The sequence below is a fragment of the Humulus lupulus genome, chromosome 2 (assembly GCF_963169125.1).
Source record: "Humulus lupulus chromosome 2, drHumLupu1.1, whole genome shotgun sequence".
In the NCBI taxonomy this organism is placed as follows: domain Eukaryota; kingdom Viridiplantae; phylum Streptophyta; class Magnoliopsida; order Rosales; family Cannabaceae; genus Humulus; species Humulus lupulus.
This window is the reverse complement of record NC_084794.1, coordinates 238,714,238-238,724,827: the sequence shown is the minus strand read 5'-3', so window position 1 is coordinate 238,724,827 and position 10,590 is coordinate 238,714,238. Positions and strand designations below refer to the sequence as shown.

Sequence of the window (10,590 nt, the reverse complement as noted above, 5' to 3'; positions counted from 1 at the left end):
CGACACCTGAATGAGGAAATACCAACATGCAAGCATTGCAACCATAGAAACTACATTAAACACAGGAGCAGTAATAACTACACTGTTTCCAAACTTTAATATGTCTCTCAAAGACAACCGATTGACTGATGTTTTCAAAGTAGAGGTCCAACTCTCTGGAATTGGTCAAGATCTTACTTCCATCAAAGCTACTCTTCACTATCAGATGGCATACAGACTCCAAGATCACACTCTGGATCTTTCTTTGCCAACAGTTGAAGAAGCATTACTGGTCTCGGTAGATTCTACCCAAGTTCCAATATGCACTCATATTCCAAGGAAAATCTCTACAGATGATCTTATGAAGATTTTGCCGAGTTCATGGATAACAAACTATGAGATGCTCCATCAACCTCAAAAAGATGTCTAGACTCTTACTGAACCATCTTACCACAAGAAAGAAGATGGCTCTGTCGAATAATCTTTGACAGAACTCAAACAAAGACTCCCAGTTGCTTTACCACCCAGTATATGATGACTTCTGCCACACCAGCTAATGTGGAAATCCAATCCTTTGATTCTCAAGGCAGCCCTATTTATGCTTTCAAATCTTAGGATGGACATAAGTATTGGGATGTTTGCAACTGCAAAAGCTGCCAAAAAATAGAAGAAGACCTCCCAAAGCCAAAGAGACATCCTAGCTCAGGAAAACGACTTAAGCAACGACTAGATCAAGGGGAAAAGGAATAGGAGTGTTAAGCCAACCCTCTGGAAAGTTTGACTATATAGTCAAATATTCTGCTCCCAAAGACTTACCTGACTCTCCTCCAGAACCAACTGGATGGGACATTGAGCTTCCTCCAAAAAGCTCCCAAGAGCCTCCACTTTCGGCTCTTCAACAGAACATTTTGCCATGCTACAAAAAAGCAGCAAAATGGATGCAACATCATGGAGAAGCTTTTCCTGCTCAAAATCAGTTCCAACAGATTCCACAATTATGTATGATGACTACTACTGATTATGAGTCAGATTTTCCTACTCTCAAGAAATTTTATAAACAAGATGACCAAGGTACGGTCTCTCACCAACCAAAGGTTCAAAACCCCACAACCAGGAACGCGGACGGGTCTCTCAAAAAAGTATCTCCGCCCGAAGAAGTTCTCAATTGGCAATCAGAAAATATGATTGCCCAAAACAAGGTCTTACAGCAAGTCGAGTTACAAAATATCATAATAGAGACAGCAATAAAACAATCTCAGACTACTTTCATCGATAAACTCACTGCAAAGATCCAACAGACTCATGAAGAGCTTCTAGCCATCATTAAAGCAAACTCAGTCCCGATGCCAGTATTCCTGGCAAAAGAAGCCGAGATGAAGAGCCTTAAAACTCAATATGAATCCCTCAAGAACCGTTTCTGCCAACAAGAACCGACAAGGCTCCTTCAACTAGCTATTTGGGAACCTTGTCTTCATTCGGGATAACTACAACGTCGGTCCCTTGGCACAATACCAAAAACCTCCGAGCCTTTTCCTATTACTGGATCTGTGCAAGAGGACTTTGTTGTAAGATTAAGATGCATGCTTGATGAAAACCAACAACAGAAGAAAAAAAAAGGGGAAGAAGAAAGAATCACCAAGCCAATCGACAGACAAACTTAAGCAACTTATGGTTCATCCAGCCACAAATCCTTTGTCACAAATGATTTGACATACAAGCACTCTCCATATTGCAGAAAAAGAAAGGAACTCAGACGATCAAAGCTCTTCGGCTAGTTCAGACAATTCTTCAGATGACTGGTCTGAAGAAATGAGCTCGACTTCTGATGATACTATACCTAGTGATCCCGAGAGCCTATCCAGTAAAATCTTATCTAGCGATGACGATGGAGCATTTCCACATCTGATGGTTCAACCTTCTGAATCAAACTCACAGACCGAACCAATTATCACAAGTGAAGACGAAAGTGGAAATGAATCAACAACACCACATGTTCCCCAAAAATGAAAGAGTAAAGGTTAAAATTTTCAAACTTTTACTTTAGAATACCTCCCTCCATCAAAATGGTGTGAAAGGTTCCAAGAGTTTCAAGCTTGGCTCAGACTAGAATCACAAAGACCAGAAGCATAGATAGGAACGATTCTCCTCAGCTTTGTTTCCCATTTTACAGGCACCCTACAACACTGGTGGACAAGTCTAGGCGATTACAGGAAAATGACATTTTTACAACTTCCATCTGTCACCAATGCCCTGACCTATCTGGATATTGAGTTCTGCAGACAGGACGCTCAAGTCACTGAAAGACTACACGCAGAATTCTTTAAACTAAAATGTTGTTGAATGGATAAGAGAGATTTGGAGAAGCATTACAAAAAGATGACTCAACGATTCTACCAAATAGGTGGAATTGATAATCCAAATCTAAAACAGGCTTTCCTCTCTTCCATACCAGAACCACTAGGAGAAGAAACCTTCAGACTTCTCTCGGGAAGAGGAAGAACCCTAGCTGATGCGACGATTGGAGAAATCTATCAGCTAGTTCTAAAGGCATTGGAAAAGATGTGCTCTCAACACAAATGCATCCAAGAATTCATGGAACAATCCAAGAAGCTCGGAAAGGTTTGCAGCCAAAAGGACCTACGAATCAAATGTCCATCAGAATCAGCATGTTCTTGTCTTCCAGAAAAAAGGAAACACAACAAAAGGTTTAAAAGCTTTAAGACCTTTAAATCCTCAAAAGAAAAAGGACGTCGCTCATTCAAGTTTCTAAGGAGGAAGCGCTCTTTCATGAAGAAGTCTGACAGATGTTTCATCTGTGGCGACAAAGAACATTATGCCAAGCAATGCCCCAAAGGGAAAACTGCCAAACTGATCTCCCACATTCAACAAACAACGGGCATATCTCTCGAAGAGAATGATCTAGAATCCATCTTCTCTACTGATGACAAAATAAATCCATAATCCCTATGTGCATTCGAACAACAAAAGGCTTCAGATGAGTTCTACCACATGGTGGCTATCAATACAATACAACCATCACCAATCATCACCATGCAGATCCTCTCTTCAAAGTATTCTCGGCCAGTCAAAGTAGCAGCCTTCTTCGATATGGGAGCATCATACACCATGATGAACCCTGATGTTCTCCCTCCAGAATATTGGAGGAAAGAAAAACAATTCTTCCACGCTACAAATGGAAGCATCTTCTGTACAGAGCTCATCAGTAAACCAATTTAATTACAGTTCTTCCCAGGATGCTCTATCATTCATAGAGTAATTGGTTCAAAATTACCAGGGAAAGATCTAATTATTGGTTTTTATGTCTACACAAAGAAAAAGGGTTTACGAATCCTTCCTGATGGCCTCGGCTACAAACAACATTTTGCTCCATGGGAATCCATACCAAACTATTTTCTCATGCCTCCTGATCCATTCTCCAAGGTCAGACAAAGGCTCATAGAAAATTCCTGTGCCACAAGTCATGCCGAATTCCTCCAAAAATGTGAACGCCCTTTATGGAAAAATCATCAGTTCTTCATCAGTTTACCATTCAAGCTCAATGAAGATGTTAACTCTACCAAGGCAAGTCACCCAGGCATGAACCCAGAGCATCAGAAAATGGCAACTGAGGAATGCAAAGAAATACAACAACAAGGATTAATCGAACCAACCACCTCTTCATGGGCATGCCATGCTTTCTACATCAATAAGAGATCGAAGCAAGCTCGGGGAAAACAAAGGATGGTCATCAATTACAAGACCTTGAATGAATTTTTGGCAGATGATAAATTCCCCCTACAAAACAAGAATTCCCTATTTGCAAGTCTATCAAAGGCTCAAATATTTTCAAAATTTGATCTATAGGCGGGATTTTGGCAATTGGGTATCAAAGAAGAAGATAGGCCCGAAACGGCCTTCTGCATTCCAAACACCACTATCAATGGACTATCCTTCCCTTTGGTCTCAAAACAGCCCCATCACTGTTCCAAAAGGCCATGACTAAAATCTATGGCCCCATTATAGATAAGGCCCTAATCTACATTAATGATATATTGCTCTTCTCACAAGATGAACAAGCCCATCACAATCTTCTGGTCCAGTTCATCTCTCTCACAGAAGCCCATGGGGTCATGTTATCCGAAAAGAAGATGATCATTTGACAAGCCCAAATTGACTTTCTGGGGATGAAGCTTATTAAAGGCCAATATGAAGCCCAACCGCACATAGCCCAAGAGTTGTTAAAGTTTCTCGAAAAGGACTTTACAAAGGTCCAAATCCAATAGTTCCTAGGAATTGTAAACTATTTACGAGATTTTGTCCCGCGACTTTCGGAAATGACAAGACCACTCAGTGACATGCTTAAAAAGAAAACTCCACCATGTTCACAAGAGCAAGCTATAGTAGTCAAAAAACAAAAGGAGATAATGCAGACACTACCACCTTTGCAGATTCCTTATGATGTAAAAAGAATCTTGCAAACAAACGCTAGTGATCGGTATTGGGGAGCTGTCCTACTTGAACAAGACAAGACAGGGAAAAGAAAAATATGTGGATACAAGAGTGGCCACTTCAAAGACTCTCAGCTCCATTATCATTCTACCCTTATAGAATTATTGGCGATAAATATGGGTATTACAAAATTTGAATTCCATCTGATAGGTCATCATTTTTTGGTAGAGATGGACTTTGCCGCGTCAAAAGGAATGATTGGTCTAAAAAAGAGCAAAACGAAAAATGCCCAACTTTTGAGATTGGCAGTCTGTTTTGACAATTACTCTTTTCACATTAAACACATTCAAGGCAAAGACAATACTGTGGCTAATTTCTTATCCAAATCACCCCTACTATAAATCTAGCCTCAAGATACTCACTAAGAACCATTCCCATTGTTGTCCAAAAACCATCACACACCATCCCGTTTATATTTATGATGGCTTCTTCCTCTTTTGTCACACACAACCAGTCTTTTCCCTAGGATGCAAAATATATCCTTTCGAAAACATCCATCAAATCATCCAGAGAAAGAGCAACTCACAGAGCAATCTTTCTTCAGAATTTTATGATTTCCAGACTTGGACCTTCTATACAAAATGACTTTGGAATCCATCCAAAGTATCCATTTGCCCAAATCCTACCTCTTCGAGATGCTATCTTCACACCAAAACCAGTAGCTCACCTTTTCTGGTATTTGGCCAGTGTTTTTACCATAGCTGTTGAGGTACAAACTATGGCCTTGCACACATCCATAAAATCATTCTTGGATCAAGAAAGGTTCAAATCAGCTTACCAAGTCCAAATGGACATTCTGTCCTGGTTCACCCCATTGGAAAAATGGAAAAAGGTCCTATCGGCTGAATGGAAAAAGGTCCAAAATAACAGACCCACTTTTATCTACCCACGAGGCCCAAATGTTTCCAGCCTAATGAACTGTTATACTGTTCTCTTTCTTAGTCTTAATGCTAAGCTTGATGAAGAACATAATATAGTTATCAATCCAGCATTCGAAGTCTACGAGTCAAAAGAACAACCATTATGTGGTCTTGGGGGCCAAGAATACATGGACATCTAAAAAAGTCTGTTTGAGAAAAATCAGATTATACCTCGTGAATTATGGCCCAAGCCAGAAGAAGATGCCCCTTGGGAGATGTTCCCTTCCGACTGTACTCGCAAAATAACAAGGGCCCTTGAAGCCTTCCATATTTCAAAAAATGAAACAAATCAGGCCACCAAACTCGAAGAAACATTGCAGCAAAAATATATGTCACTGTACAAATTGACCGACATTGAAGGGGTAATTTTGAGAAAAAATAATTACTTTGAAGATTCACAAGACCCATATGCTGACACTGCAGATATGCAAGATCCTTATCTCTTCCAGTACACAGGAAAATAATGGAACATGGGGTATACAGACTACGACGCCTGCCTCCAGCTGGCAGTGATCAAGATGAAGAAGAACCGACAGGATGGAACCCACTTCATGAAGACCCAACATATGACTCTGACTATGAGGCCAGCCATGAGACAATCTTTGAATAAATATTATGTCTTTTAGTCTTTGGTCAGGGAATCTTATCCCTTATCTTTATGTTTTACTTTATACTTTTGTCGTTTAGCCATTATGCTTTTGTCAGGGAATCTTATCCCTTATCTATAGGTTTTACTTTATGCTTTTGTCGGGGAATCTTATCCCTTATCCTGTCCCAACCATGGTTGGTTTTGACTAGGGTGGGTTAAGTTTGTATGATTGAGTTTATGGCTATATAAGACCATCATCTCTCTTTGTGTAAGTCAGAAAATTACGAAGGAATAAAATATTAGAGTGTTTATTGTCAAAAGTGTTCTTCTAAATCCTTCCTTCAGAGACTTTTGAAGTAGAGATAGTATGCAATATGGATTATATCTGAAGGAAACTACTGTTATAAGTTTTTAGATTAACCTTCGAGTTAATTGATCTAGCAATATATCATTTATGATCGTAAGTCACGCAATTTGGAGTGTGTAAGTCGTGCAGATCCGTGTGAGAAATTGTTGGGTTTATTAATTCGTTAATTTGTCTAACTAACTTATAGCAGGAACACATTAATGGTATAAGACTACATATATAATAATTATATTTATATAAATTCAAATTCAAATTCAAAATGTTATAAAATATCATTATTATAATAATATATAATACAAGACTAGATATTTAATAATTATATTGATGTAAATTTAAATGTTATAAAATATTATTATGATAATAATATAGAATCCTAATTTTTTTACTAATTATATTAATATGAATTCAAATAATATAAAATATTATTATAATAATATTTAATACAATACTAGATATTTAATACTTATATTAATATTATTTCTTTTAGTCTTTGGTCAGGGAATCTTATCCCTTATCTTTATGTTTTACTTTATACTTTTGTCGTTTAGCCATTATGCTTTTGTCAGGGAATCTTATCCCTTATCTATAGGTTTTACTTTATGCTTTTGTCGGGGAATCTTATCTCTTATCCTGTCCCAACCATGGTTGGTTTTGACTAGGGTGGGTTAAGTTTGTATGATTGAGTTTATGGCTATATAAGGCCATCATCTCTCTTTGTGTAAGTCAGAAAATTACGAAGGAATAAAATATTAGAGTGTTTATTGTCAAAAGTGTTCTTCTAAATCCTTCCTTCAGAGACTTTTGAAGTAGAGATAGTATGCAATATGGATTATATCTGAAGGAAACTACTGTTATAAGTTTTTAGATTAACCTTCGAGTTAATTGATCTAGCAATATATCATTTATGATCGTAAGTCACGCAATTTGGAGTGTGTAAGTCGTGCAGATCCGTGTGAGAAATTGTTGGGTTTATTAATTCGTTAATTTGTCTAACTAACTTATAGCAGGAACACATTAATGGTATAAGACTACATATATAATAATTATATTTATATAAATTCAAATTCAAATTCAAAATGTTATAAAATATCATTATTATAATAATATATAATACAAGACTAGATATTTAATAATTATATTGATGTAAATTTAAATGTTATAAAATATTATTATGATAATAATATAGAATCCTAATTTTTTTACTAATTATATTAATATGAATTCAAATAATATAAAATATTATTATAATAATATTTAATACAATACTAGATATTTAATACTTATATTAATATTATGTCTTTTAGTCTTTGGTCAGGGAATCTTATCCCTTATCTTTATGTTTTACTTTATACTTTTGTCGTTTAGCCATTATGCTTTTGTCAGGGAATCTTATCCCTTATCTATAGGTTTTACTTTATGCTTTTGTCGGGGAATCTTATCTCTTATCCTGTCCCAACCATGGTTGGTTTTGACTAGGGTGGGTTAAGTCTGTATGATTGAGTTTATGGCTATATAAGGCCATCATCTCTCTTTGTGTAAGTCAGAAAATTACGAAGGAATAAAATATTAGAGTGTTTATTGTCAAAAGTGTTCTTCTAAATCCTTCCTTCAGAGACTTTTGAAGTAGAGATAGTATGCAATATGGATTATATCTGAAGGAAACTACTGTTATAAGTTTTTAGATTAACCTTCGAGTTAATTGATCTAGCAATATATCATTTATGATCGTAAGTCACGCAATTTGGAGTGTGTAAGTCGTGCAGATCCGTGTGAGAAATTGTTGGGTTTATTAATTCGTTAATTTGTCTAACTAACTTATAGCAGGAACACATTAATGGTATAAGACTACATATATAATAATTATATTTATATAAATTCAAATTCAAATTCAAAATGTTATAAAATATCATTATTATAATAATATATAATACAAGACTAGATATTTAATAATTATATTGATGTAAATTTAAATGTTATAAAATATTATTATGATAATAATATAGAATCCTAATTTTTTTACTAATTATATTAATATGAATTCAAATAATATAAAATATTATTATAATAATATTTCATACAATACTAGATATTTAATACTTATATTAATATATATTTAATTATAAAAAATATATCATTTATATTTAAAAACGTTATGATATTATAGGGAATGACTATAGTGCATTCACTTTTTTGACAACGACGGTGCATTCAGTTTGTGTTTTCTACACATCGATAATTTTTTTTCCAATTTTTTATATGACAGTGTACATTATAATCATTTAAGACACCCTGCTGATTTTTAAGAAATTCTGAATAATTTACGGTGCCGAAAACAAGGTTCAAATAGTTAATTTTTACACGTGTATACAATAAAATAAGCATGCGTACAACAAGCTATTTAAACCTTGTTTTCGGTACCATAATTTGTTCAAAAATTCTTGAAAATTTGTAGGATGTTCTAGATAGCTACAATATACACCGTCATATAATTTTTTTGGAGATTACATCTATTCAGGTGCCGAAAATAAAAAAATGATACACCTATGTTGTAAAAAAAGTGGATGTGTTGTATTCGCTCCCTCATATTATATATATTTAAAAAAATCCTAAAAAATGTTTTGGTTTAATTTTTCATTTGATATGTTTATGTCATTCTTTTATATATAATATTGTTTATTTATTCGAAATTTATATCACAATGATACAAATTTAATAAAATATTAATAAATTGTATAAATAAAACCAAGCAAACGTGTATTATACATTACTTGTAGCTAATATATTTATATGTGAGTGTGCACATGCTTGATTGCAGGTGATAAAACCATGATAATGAAACGTTACATGTACTTGACGGAAGAGATCCTAAAGCAGAACCCAAATATGTGCGAGTACATGGCTCCAAGCCTGAATGCGCGACAAGGCATGTTGTTGGTTGAGGTTCCCAAGCTTGGGAAAGAGGTTGTCGTTAAGGCCATCTAAGATCACTCATTTCATCTTCTGTACTGGTTCTAGTATCTACATACCCGACGTTGATTACCAATGCGCCAAAATTCTTGGCCTTCATTCGTTCGTGAAGCGTGTGATGTTGTACCATTTAGACTGTTACGATGCTGGTACGGTCCTTCGCCTGGCGAAGGACATTGTAGAGAGCAATAAGGAAGCTTGTGTTCTTGCTGTGTTCGAGATCACAGCTTCCTTCTTCCGCAAGCCCTTGGAATCCCACTTGGTAGAACAGGCTCTATTTGGAGACGGGGCTTCTTCGGTCATCGTGGGGGCTAAGCCCGATGATTTGGCAGGGGAGCAACCGATCTTTGAGTTGGAGTCTGTAGTGCAAAGAATGTTGCCGAACTCGAAGAAATCGATGGAGGGGGAAATTAAGGGAAGTCAAGGTTGGTAGTTGGTTTGCTCAAAGATGTGCCAGAGTTAATCTCCAATAACATTGATAAATGCTTAATTGATGCTTTCACTCCAATTGTGATTAGTGAATGGGACTGCATATTTAGGATTGCACACCTAGGTGGGCGCACCATTCTGAGCGAGGTGGAAGCCAAGCTCCAATTGAAGAAGGAGAAGTTGAGGGCCTCTCGTCACGTGCTGAGTGAGTTCGATAGTATGTCATGTGCATGCGTTTTCTTCGTAGCAGACGAGATGAGGAAGAAGTCATTGGAGGAAGGGAAGTCTACAACCGGAGAAGGACTGGAGTGGGGCGTTGTCTTTGGGTACGTGCCATATGTGACAGTGGAGACGGTGGTCTTGCACAGCGTTGCCACCAAGACCAAGGTCTAATTATTATCGATTTGGGCTTGGGTTTCTTCTTAGTTAATTTACTATATATCTCTAGTGTGTTGAATAAATGTCAAGCAAAGGCCTTCATCATCGTATCGTCTTTTAATTACTTAGTTAAGCATGCATGTTTTGTCAATTGATCATTAATAACAACAAAATCCCCTTATCTTTACTTTTGTTATAGTTAACCCCCATTTTTTTTTCTCTGGTGAAACCTCTCAATCCCCTGTTCCGTTAGCAAATCTACAGTCCTGTTCGTTTGTGTTGACCCTGATTTTGGTCAACTGACACGGAGTCAAAATACGCTTGACGTGGATGAATGCGTTGAAAAGAACGTGATAGCGAAAATAATAAGAACATGATATTTTATAGTGGTTCGGCCCCAGAGTCTGGTAATAACCTACGTCCACTTAGATTGTTATTGATGTGAGGATCAA

At 36.4% G+C, this 10,590-nt stretch overlaps 1 pseudogene; it reads left to right on the top strand.

The window, feature by feature from the left end:
* Positions 1 to 9,187: 9,187 nt before the first annotated feature.
* On the top strand, positions 9,188 to 10,338 carry LOC133819097 (phloroisovalerophenone synthase-like; annotated as a pseudogene).
* The last annotated feature ends 252 nt before the right edge of the window (positions 10,339 to 10,590 follow it).